The sequence below is a fragment of the Vipera ursinii genome, assembly GCF_947247035.1.
Source record: "Vipera ursinii genome assembly, chromosome: 1".
Classification (NCBI taxonomy): domain Eukaryota; kingdom Metazoa; phylum Chordata; class Lepidosauria; order Squamata; family Viperidae; genus Vipera; species Vipera ursinii.
The window spans coordinates 2,567,885-2,579,365 of NC_139512.1; the positions used below are offsets into that span (position 1 = coordinate 2,567,885).

At 41.0% G+C, this 11,481-nt stretch overlaps 1 protein-coding gene across 1 annotated transcript in view; it reads right to left on the minus strand.

Annotated features, from left to right (window-relative positions):
* The window catches only part of LOC310632727 (uncharacterized protein), a 474,991-nt gene that overhangs the window by 233,341 nt on the left and 230,169 nt on the right, over positions 1-11,481 (minus strand). The window lies entirely within an intron of this gene.

Below are 11,481 nucleotides of genomic sequence, written 5' to 3' on the forward strand. Positions count from 1 at the left end.
CAGTCAGTAGGGAAGCAGGGCAGCCCTATAAATCATGCAAATGAGCTGTGAGAATCAGTGCAGTGTCAAAGGGGGCATGTGACCTGAGGCAGTGTTTCTCCCCCCCCCCTTGGAACAAACTGCTCCCCTTTTATTTTCCTCCCCCTCCCTCAGGAGGCCTCAACAGGTGGCATCCGTTACATTCTGAGCAAAAGGAAGAACATCAAATTTCACAACCAACTTGTTTTTTTTTTTGAGCTGCAGGCAGTCCAGCTGCTGTGGCTTAACTTTTTTTTTCTGACTTTTCCATGACAACCTGGTCCCTCCACCCAGCCTCCCTGGATTCCCACACTGAATCACTCTAGGGAAACCCCCTCCCCAATCTCTCCCTGGGCATGCTTTGTAACATGATGAGGCCCCCTTCACGACTCTGTCCCAGCCCGCTGAACTGGCTCATCTTGGATAAATAGAGCAATTACGGCTTTGTCAAATTCTTTTACATCTCGGCAGGGTGGGGGTGGGGGTTGGGGATGATGTATTTCTTTGCAGAAAGTTCCTCTTGCAGTATATCCAGGAAAAGAAAATGTCTTCACAAATTAATAAGCGCGGCACAGCTTTTTGTGCGCTAAAAGGTGCCACATTCTGGAAAAGGGATTATGCGGTTATCCTTTGGGTGTCTTTGAAATGAAAGGGATTTGCCTCCCTGCATATTTTATGCTTCTCTTTACCTCTTCCTGCCAGGTACAGGGTCTCCTGCTTTGAGAAGGGGGTTGGACTAGAAGACCCCCAGGTCCCTTCCAACTCTTGTTGTTCTGAATATTCAAGGATGTGCATCTGATTGTGACAACCTTCACAGGCCAACTTGTCCTCTGCTAATATGACACAATGTTTGAAATGCGCACACAAAGTCACATTTCAAAGATAGGTATGGCTTGGAGACTTTTGATTAGATAATACATCTAGTTCTTAAGAACACAGAAGAAATTAATGCTGACCAAAAGACTATTGAAAGGTGTTAACACAAAGAATCTGTAATTCACTATCGGTGATAATACTACAGGAGATGACTAGGCTGAGCCCGAAGGAGGGGTCAAACGCATCATCAGTCATGAGTGCCTGCACACCGGCAAGGGATCTAATTCCAGCCCACCTTGAATTCTTTATTCTTAACTCTTGCTAATTTCCCTTGAATTAAATTAGATTAAATTAAATTAAATTCCCTTCAGATTATTGTAGAGATCTTAAACTTGCAATAAATCTTGATGCTATTTGAATCTCCTGATTTCCCCTGCACTTGACAAGTGCCTTGTGAGTGAGTTAGCTACACACACATGCACTAGATAATATAGTCACAAAGAGGAAGTAACCTGTCTAGGAGATCCCACTTTCCTCATTTGAAAGAGATTTAGTTTTTGCTTAGAGACTGCTCTCCAAGAAAAAAAATGTATGTTCCACAAAGGAGCTATGCTGCAAATTGGCCATCATACCTTTTCATGTCATCTTTATCGCCCATTCTATATAGAGAGTTGATTGTCGTTTAAATTTCTCTCAAGAAAAATGTTAAGTGAAATATGAATAACGTGGGGAATAGGAGTAAAGTAATTCTGGATCATCTCTAGAGTGCTTCTGGTTCTGTTTTTAGCTTCCTTCTGTGTGCCATTCTCCCCACCACAGTTCAAATTAAAATGTTCACTTGCCCTCTGAGAAGTTGGATCAAGTTCTTTTTTTCCCCATGCTATCTCACTCATCAATCCACTTAATGTCCCTTTTCTCGAGTTCAAGAAAATATAAATACTAACACAATGCAACGACTGAGTACTTTTTAAAACTTAAGAGTAGGAGAGACTTAAAGTCTGGACTTCTGTCCGAAATCATTTCGCTACAGCGGTTCCTTATAATAAAAGGCAGCCGAGCTTGTTAAGCCACAGTATATTACTGTCGCAGTTGGTTTGGTTGGGTTTTGTGTCCAGACAGGTAAGATGCGGTTTGATCAGCAAACAGCAGCTTTGCAAACCGAGCCTTGAAATGGAGACCAACCTCATGTTGCAAGATTCTGTGGGAAATCCAGCCCCCCAGAGAAGGAAATATTAAAAGGGCAGAAAAATATATTTTCTCAAAGGATCTTAAAGAGGCAGAAAAGCATGCCCAGTTTTTCTTAATAGCCCCAAGTCTCCCTCCCCCAAGCAGAAACCAGCTCTATAGAAATGCAGATGTAAATCCGGGAAGGTTGGAGGCCCCCAGCTAGAAGATTAAGAAGACAAAGATACCTAAAATCTACATACCCCACCCAAACTCTAAGACAGGACATAATAGGATTAACCCACAGATGCCAAAGGGCACACCCAGACTCAGGGCAAAATACAAATACAAAGTCTCAAACAGGGACGGGTTGGACTAGATGACCTCCAAGGTCCCTTCCAAATTATTATTATTATTATTATTATTATTATTATTATTATTATTATTATTATTATTATTATTATTATTCCAAACAAAAGGCTCCAGGGGGTATAAAAACCCACTCCCTACATGTGCTCATCTTCCTGTCTGGCTCTTTTCTTCAATAAACTGGAACCTTCTTTCTAAAGCAGTCACCATGTTGTTTATTCCCGGCTTGGACTGAACCAGGATGAAGACTTTTCCTTCAATACTTCTTTTCCCTGCCTCTGCCTTGGTCTGAGAACAATCATGACTTGCAGCCATGGTCAACCATGACATAACATTTGCAGGACCTCTTAGGTATTTCAATTTATCCCAGTTGTCAGGAGCTGATGTTCTCAGTCATCAGTCATGCCGTGAGTTGTGTACTATTCTTTTAACTAACCTTGTCTTTTGATATTAATGGCCCAATCCTATGTGCCCTTGAAACTTAAGAGATAATTGCACTGCATTTAGTGATGCTTATTCCTGGCTTGGTACAGGCAGTCCTCGACTTGCAGCTGTTCGTTTAGTGACTGTTTGAAGTTACAATGGCACTGAAAAAAGTGACAACCATTTTTCACAGAACTGTTGCAGCATCTCCATGATCATGGGATCAAAATTCAGAAGCTTAGCAACTGACTCGTGTTTATGACGGTCGCAGTGTCCTGGGGTGATGTGATTACCTTTTGCAACTTTCTGCCCAGCAAAATCACTGGGGAAACCAGATTCAGTTACTAACTTAACAAATGCAGTGAATCGCTTAATAACTGGCAAGAAATGTCATAAACTCACTTAACAACTGTCTCGTTTAGCAAGTGAAATGTTGGGCTCAATTGTGGTCATAAGTTGAGAACTACCTGTCTGTCTCTAAGTGTAGCCTCAGACTGCTCTGGCTGAGTGCTGTTATTTGTAGGGTGGAGGGGATCTACCCAGTCCTCCTGATAGTTATTGCTTTTATTTTGCTTCTGAATTACGTGGTGGCACAGTGGTTAGAATGCAGCACTGCAGGCTAACTTGAGGTCTGTAAAATGAGGACCCTGATTATCGGGGGCAATATGTTGGAAAGCACAGTGAAGTGGTCTGTAAGTTTTAAGTTCTATTGCTATTGCTACACTTCCCTTACAGAAAAGCAGCAGGTGGAACTGAGTTCACACATTCCATCTTCCACTAAGCCATGACTTGCAATAATCTTGAACAGACATTCTAAGATTTAAGCCATGATCCACAGATCAAAATTGCAAGGCCTGTGTTCAGGCAATAGGAGAAACCACATTATGGTTTCATGACATACAATACAGGTAGTCCTCGACTTAAGATCACAATTGAGCCCAAAATTTCCTTTGCTAAGCAAAACCATTGTTAAGTGAGTTTTGACCCCTAGTGTAAATTTTCTTGCCACATTTGTTAAGTGAATCACTGCAGTCGTTAACTTAGTAACACAGTTGTTAAGTGAATCTGGCTTCCCTGTTGACTTTGCTTGTCAGAAGGTCCCAAAAGTTGACCACATGACCATGGGGATGCTGCAATGGTCATGTGAAAAATAGTCATGTCACTTTTTTCATTGCCATTGTAACTTCAAATGGCCACTAAACTAATGGTTGTAAGTCAAGGACTACCTGTATATAAACTCAACCACGATCCAACTTTTGATCTGCTGTCTACAATATTTGGGTATATGTAGGCTAGAAGAGGATGTACAGATGTTTTAACTTCATTTTCCAAAGAACTTTTAAGATTTTCACCTTTGCACAAAACAAGTAATAACAAAATTTCTGGACTAATGTATTTTGTAGTATATAAGTGAACTATCTGGCCTTTGCAGCTTTAAACTTGAAAATATCTTAATTTCATGAATAATATAACATTTACATTGTGCTTCTACTGTAAATCTGCATATATGTATTCATGTATGCAAACACAGAGAGAGAGAGGTGTGTTGTCACAATTAAACTTTTGAAATATCAGACATTTATTAGATATTGAGTAGGACAATGGAATGCTTCCAATTTAAAGGGGAAAATATCCTTTGAAACATGCACACTACCCCTGTTTGCAAACAGCTTAAGTCAAATGCACCTTTTCTCATCTCATCCCAGCTTGCATTATTAGATGCTCATGTTTAGCTTCTCAGAGATGCACGATCCAAAAATACCAACTGCTAGTCCAAAACTAGATGTACTAAGGGTAAAGGAGTCCCTGTGGATTTTACTCCACTAGGTTATAGGGGTGGGGGCGCTCATCTCCGTTTCAAGGCCATTGAGCCAGCACTGTGCAAAGACATATCCACGGGTCATGTGGCCAGCATGACATTGTGGAGCGCTGTTATCTTCCCACTGAAGTGGTACCTATTTATCTATTCACATTTGCATGCTTTAGAACTGCTAGGGTGGCAGGAGCTGGGGCGAGGATGGGAGCTCATCCTGTTGCTTGGCGCTTGGGTCTCGAACTTGGGCTGCTGGTTTTTCAGCTGACAAGCCCAGCATCTTAACTGCTGAGCCACCGCGCCACCCCAAAACTAGATCTACCCTGTCACAAAGTTTTAAAACCCGAGAATGAGATAAATAGGGAATGATGCATTTGTGGAAGCAGAAGTTACACTAATATTCCAGCTGCCGGCCGCTTAAAAAACAATCTTGCTCTTTAGGGCTGGGCGTTCTTGTGGTGTGTAGGGAGAAAGCATTGCAGAGTAGGGTATTTATGTCCCTGCAACTCTTGAGTAAATAGGAAGCTGTGCAAATTGGCTGCTTGTTAGTCACTACGGAAACAGGAAAGGGAGGGTTAGAGGGACATATAAGTATCCACCAAACTGATGTAACTTAGCTTGTGAGTTGCCCAGTGTACAGATAGTCCTTGACCTACGGCCATAATGGAGACTGGAATTTCCATCGCTAAGCAGGGCAGTGAGTGGTGCCTGATTTTATGACATTTTTGCCATGCTTGTTAAGCAAGTCACTGTAGTTGTTAAGTAAAACCATTCGGTTGTGAGTGAATCCAGCTTCCCCCATTGAGTTTGCTTGTTCAAAGCTGGCTGGGAAGGTGGCAGATAGTGACCACGTGACCCTGGGACTCTGCAACCATCTTAAATGCATGCCATTTGCCAAGCTCCTGAATTTTGGTCACAAGACCATGTAGATGCAGCAACAGTCATAGGTGTGAGAGCCAGCCTTGAGTCATTTTTTTTCCAGTGCCGTTATAACTTTAAATGGTTGCTGAATGAATGGAGGCAAGTCAAGGAGTGCCTGTATTTGCACATAGTTAACCGTGTGCCCGATGTAAGCATTACAAGGACATGATAGATAAGAAAATATTTTGCTGCAGGCTGTGTCTTTAAACAAGGAATTTCTTTTTTGACCCATGTCTACCATAGTCAATGTTTTGTTTCTGAAATGAGACTCTTTCCCCTGCTGTGTGGAAAACATAGTATTTAATTTAGACAACTCGGTGATAACTGTTCAGGTGAACGCACACAGGTGTTACAGAATTCAAGTTTCTATCTTTGTCAATCTGGATATCAGCAATTAATCCCAAGCATGTGGTGCCTTGAGAAATAATAGAGACAAATAATTATGGAATACTTTAAAAGACATTCCCCTTGTGGGGCAAAAAAAAACCCCAAGAATTGGATAGCACCATTTCCGATTGACGTATTTTATTAAAAAGCATAAGCTCTTATGAGCCGCAGACCTCAGCATTTGAGACCTGGTGTGAACCTTTTAATAACATTCGTTAGCTGAAAATGATGCTAATGGCTTCCTGGCTTTTTTTGTCACCCTATACCAGTGCTGACTCTGGAATTCTGGGAGTTGAAGTCCATGAGTCATAAAAGAGGTTGCCTACCCCTGCCCTATACCAACATGGTTCCCTTCTACAACACAATTTAAGGAAGTCTACTTGAAGCATTTCTGTGTGATTTACAAGAGGCAGTTTGGTCTACTGATTAAGGCACCAGCCTAGAAATCAAGAGACTGTGACTTCTAATTCTGCCTTAGGCATGAAAGCTGGCTTGGGTGACTTTGGGCCAATCACCAGGAGACTGTGAGTTCTAGTCCCACCTTAGGCACGAAAGTTGGCTGGGTGATCTTGGGCCAGTCGCTCTCTCAGCCCAACCCATCTCATAAGGGTTGATGTTGTTGGGGAAATAGGAGGAAGAAGGAGTATTATGTGTCTTCATCACCTCGAGTTATTTATAAAAATAAAGGCAGGATAAAAATAAATCATAATTTCTGTGTGATCAGATTTTTCAACTGAGTTTTACCTTGAGGTAAGAGGGGCAGCTTATAAATTTTATAGATAAATAATAAAATGGAAAGCTAGGTCAGCCTGAGGCCTAGATTGAATGAGTGCATTGCTTCTAAACTTCCCCCTGGAAAATGTATATATCTCAGGCCAGCATGTTAAGTATCCTTTGTCTCCATCCAAGAATTCATCTGTTTTCACAGTGATGGTCAATTTTACAAGCTCTCGGTGGGAGGAATGATAGAATTAATCGTGTTATGATGAAGACAGCGCAGAACGCTGAAAGGACTTTCCTGTTGTGTCAAAACATGAATGGAAAATATGAACAACTGCACCAGATCTGCTCTATCTACTGCAGAAGTCCTGCAGAATTTGATGGGGTTCATCAGAAACTAAGGATGGATGCAATCCTTTTTCTACAATTAGAACTCTGCCTCTTGATCAGAAGCTTTGAGCGTTTTTTAAACTTGAAGTTTGGAAGAAGAAAAAAAAACACCTCTGCATTGTGCCTTCCAAGAGGGAAGATTGCTCAGCCTTCTTTCCTTACTTGTTTCATTAAGAATACCAGTTTGATTTTTCCAGGCTCCAGTTTCAAGTCTCAAAGCCTGGCCTCTCTCATAAACGACTGTCAGAGACAGAAATAGCAGATGCCAAGATTGGTGGTGGCAGGAACCAGCTGGAATGTCAGCTCTGACATTGTCAGATCCAGTGGGACTACATAGCATCTTTTCTCTTCTCCCCCCCCCCCCAATGTTTAGTCAAGTGGGTATAACTGCACAGCAGTAAATCTTGCAGAGCTCCAGCTATGGCTTAATATTTTAGCTTCTGTTGATATTTCCAAAGGGGGGGGGGAAGGCGGTATTCTATCACCATCTGGTAAGTCAAGCAGGATGCCAAGAAGAAGGCAATAAAGGATTTTTAATAGCAACAAAGCCTGAAGCAAGAAACGGAAAATTAGATGCTACAGACGCAGTGGTTTTCAACCTTGGCAACTTTCAGACGGGCGGACTTCAAATCCCAGAATTCCCCAGCCAGCATAGCTGGCTGGAGAATTCTGGGAGTCGAAGTCCGCCTCTCTTAAAAGTTGCTAAGGTTGAGAAACCCTGCAATAGAGTGGAGGTTGACTGATTTGTTCGCAACTGCCCTTGTTAGCTACGTGATCCTACAAACACTTTGCAGGGTAACGTTTCAACATAGACTCTCTACAGCAGGGGACTTCAAACAGCTGGCCCGCAGGCCGGATGCGTCATGTCGAAACCACGCCCACCCCAGCTCTGGCAATGGGGAAAAAGTTGCCTCTTCCTCCTTGGTAGGAGCATCCAATATTGAATAATAGAGTTGGAAGGGACCTTAGAGGTCTTCTAGTCCAGGGGTGTCAAACTGGCGACCCGCGGGTGAGATGTGCCAAATGCAGGCCATGTGCACCCCAGCTCCACAAAGGTTAAAAAAAAGTCACATCACAATACATCATTTGACATGATCGAGTTTGACACCCGTGTTCTAGTCCAACCCTCTGCTCAAGCAGAAGACCCTATATCATTTCAGACAAATGGTTGTCCAATCTCTTCTTAAAAACCTTCAATGCCGGAGCACCAGTAACTTGTGATGGCAAATTATTCCACTGGTTAATTGTTCTCTCACTGTCTCCTTAATCCTAGCTATGTTCTCTCCTTGATGAGCAGGAATATTGTCCTGATCATCTATAGGGGGGGTCCTCAAATTACAATCATTCATTCAGCAACCGGTCAAAGTTATGATGGCACTGAACAGAGGGACTGCCAATGGTCCTCAAACTTCCAGCCGCTGCAGCACCCACATTGCCCAGATCCTTCATAACCTAGGATCACAGATTCTGCCACATTGGTTCTTTATTCCCTTTTTCAGTGCCCAAGCACACACTTACAACTTTGAAGGGGAATCATAGATACACATTTTAATTGAAATAACAGAGGATTCCAAACATATTTCATTGATAACTATTAGATACCTGGCTTACCTCTGGCTTTTGTAATAACTTAGTACATCCTGGCATGGAGAAACCAAGGATTTGTATTGGGGAACCCCAGAAAACACCATGAATTTCTAACTCAACCTTGTTCCCTCATGCTTCCCCTTTCACTAATGAACACCACTATCTAAGCATTCTTCTTAATGTCCTCCATGGAAGGCTTATTTCCCCAAACCCACCCACCAAACCATATGGTTATATATGCCCTCCTTCTAGATAAACCCTTTTATTCATGCCAACATTCCCTTAAAAGAACCTTTACCTGTCACAGTTGCTATGAAGAGAAACTTAGAATTCCATCAAGGCTTCATCACACAAATGGAAAACGTGAGCAAAATCCCCAGGAAGATAGAGGCTTCCATCTTGGATCTCGATTCGGGCGAACCCTTTTACTGAGAGTCATGGAAAACAGAACATCTGTATCTGAAAGGGGGTGATTAGGCAAAGAAAACTCCACTGAATCCCACCAGCCCTTCTTCAGTATAGATTAATCCTGCTCAATGTTTCAGGACTCCATCTTTCCTCATCCATTTGTGTTTCTGTGATGGCAAGACACATTCTCAAAAGTGGTCTGTGTGAAAGGCTATTTCAACATCTCAGTTAACACTCAGCCAGAAATAAGCCCTCATCTCACGTTTGATTTGAATGTGGTTACATCCTTAAAACGCATTACATACAGAAAGTTGGGACCCAAAACTCTATTGAATGTTTTGTATTCATAAATTCATTTCACTCTAATAAAGGACACTTTCCATTAAATACTTCCTGCAAGAAAAGTTTCCTCACTTTGTAAGACAGGTGGTTCTGCTGCTATTTCCTACTGTTAGGAAGTTTCTCTAATGTTTAATTGACATCCACTCATTTAGTTTTCATCCTGCCTTTCAAAACTATGAAGTAAAGAGTTCCCCTACAGTCTATGGGACAGCTTTTTAGCTGTCGGACAACTGCTATTTTATATTATCTCCATTCTTGCTTTGAAGAAACCCTGACCATGATGAAGATGCAGTAAACAAAATCCAAAATTCTCCACTAAATTTTATGACTTATAGCTGCCATTTTCAAGGATAGGTAGGGTCTAAAATTTCGTGGCTGTTCAACAAGGTTTCTATTTCAAACTTGATTGAAATCATGGGACATTAGATCCTTTTGTTTAAGTGTCTGTAAAGCTTTGAACTAAGAATTCATCATCTTGGCCAGTGTTTCTCAACCTTAGCAATGTGAAGATAAGTGGACTTCAACTCCCAGAATTCTCCAGCCAACATGGAGAATTCTGGGAGTTAAAGTCCACATATCTTCATGTTGCCAAGAATGAGAAACATTGCTCTTGACAATTATACTCCAAGTTAAATATGTAAACTTTATGTCTATATTTAACATCTCTCAAAATCTCAGGTGCTATAAGATGGAGAAACGGTTCTAAAATGGATACTGAATTCTGTGAATGTTTCTTTCTGCCCCAAAGACATTGTAAGCTCGGTAGGCTTCAGAAAATACTTTTATAGTGATGGGCAATATCTTTGAACTCACCTTCTAAGGACTGTCTAATTTACCATATCTGTATTTGGAGAATATTTCCACTGCCTGGTATATGACCTACTCTTGTGTATGACAGAATGAGAAATATAGCCAAATTACATTTTCCAAAATGCTTGCAACAACTTTCTATTTTACTTCCACCCTCTTCTCTGTTCACTTTCAAGCACTTTGATATTTACAGATTTCCAATTTAGTTTGGAATGAAAAAAAATCTCTTTCTAAAGCAGTGTTTTTCAAACTTGGCAAGATGCTTAGATTTTGACTTCTGAGTGAGGAATGGTGAGCTGACACATCTCCGAGCAAGTGGAGATGACATTGCAGCTATGATCAGTGAGTAGACTGGTCTCAGAATCTCTCTGGACATGGAGAGGACAGGAGATTGTTCACTTATTCTCCAGATGGTTCCTCCTCCTGAGAAAACTGCAGGATAACAAGGTTGACTCAGCCTTCCATCCTTCCAAGGTCGGTAAAATGACTCTGTAAACAGCTTGAGAGAGTGTTGTAAAACACTATGAAAAGGTATTATAAGTCTAAGTGCTTTTGCTATAGCAGTCTCCTCCCAGTTTGAGCACCAAGAGACAGACTTTGGTCAGCACCAAGACAAATGACAGAAAATTGCATTTGAATTACTCCAGGAGATACTGGATATGGATTATAAGACAGACATGATAGTTAAAGTGAAAATATATGTCTTATTTTAATCTTGGACGAAGAAACCATCCATGTACTTCTTTTGCTTCTAGCAATCTTGAATTCATTCATGTATTGTATAAATAAATACAAACGATATGCCAAAAGAATGTCCTTAATGGGTTTTACAAAAGAGGTTTGCTAAAAGCTGAAAAGGAGCCTTTGAGATGGGGAAAAAGAAAAACTTGAAGAGAGAGCACACCCTACAACATTTGAATGAATTCAAGATTTGGAATAGTGGCAAATTCAAGCTTGCTGGAAGCAAAGGAATACAACGTTGGTTTGTTTGACCAAGTTTAAACTAAGACATTTTTCTACAAAATTCTTGGAACACTTTATGGGCTGTTTGTTGCCACTAGGACTGAACTGTTAATAATTTATGGATTTGAGTATGGGTAAGGGATGGGCTACGGAAAGAAGAGCTACTTGCATGTACCTTATACTGCAAGGGGTGAAGAATTACTACGTTTGTACTTGTTGTGATGAAGAATCAAAAATCACTTTAACTATTTTCTCTTTTTCTTATTTTTTCCTCTTTCCTTTTTTTCTTCTTTTGCACTTCCTATTCTGTTTCTTGTTTTTCCTTTTCCTTTCTGGATTTAGTTTGTATT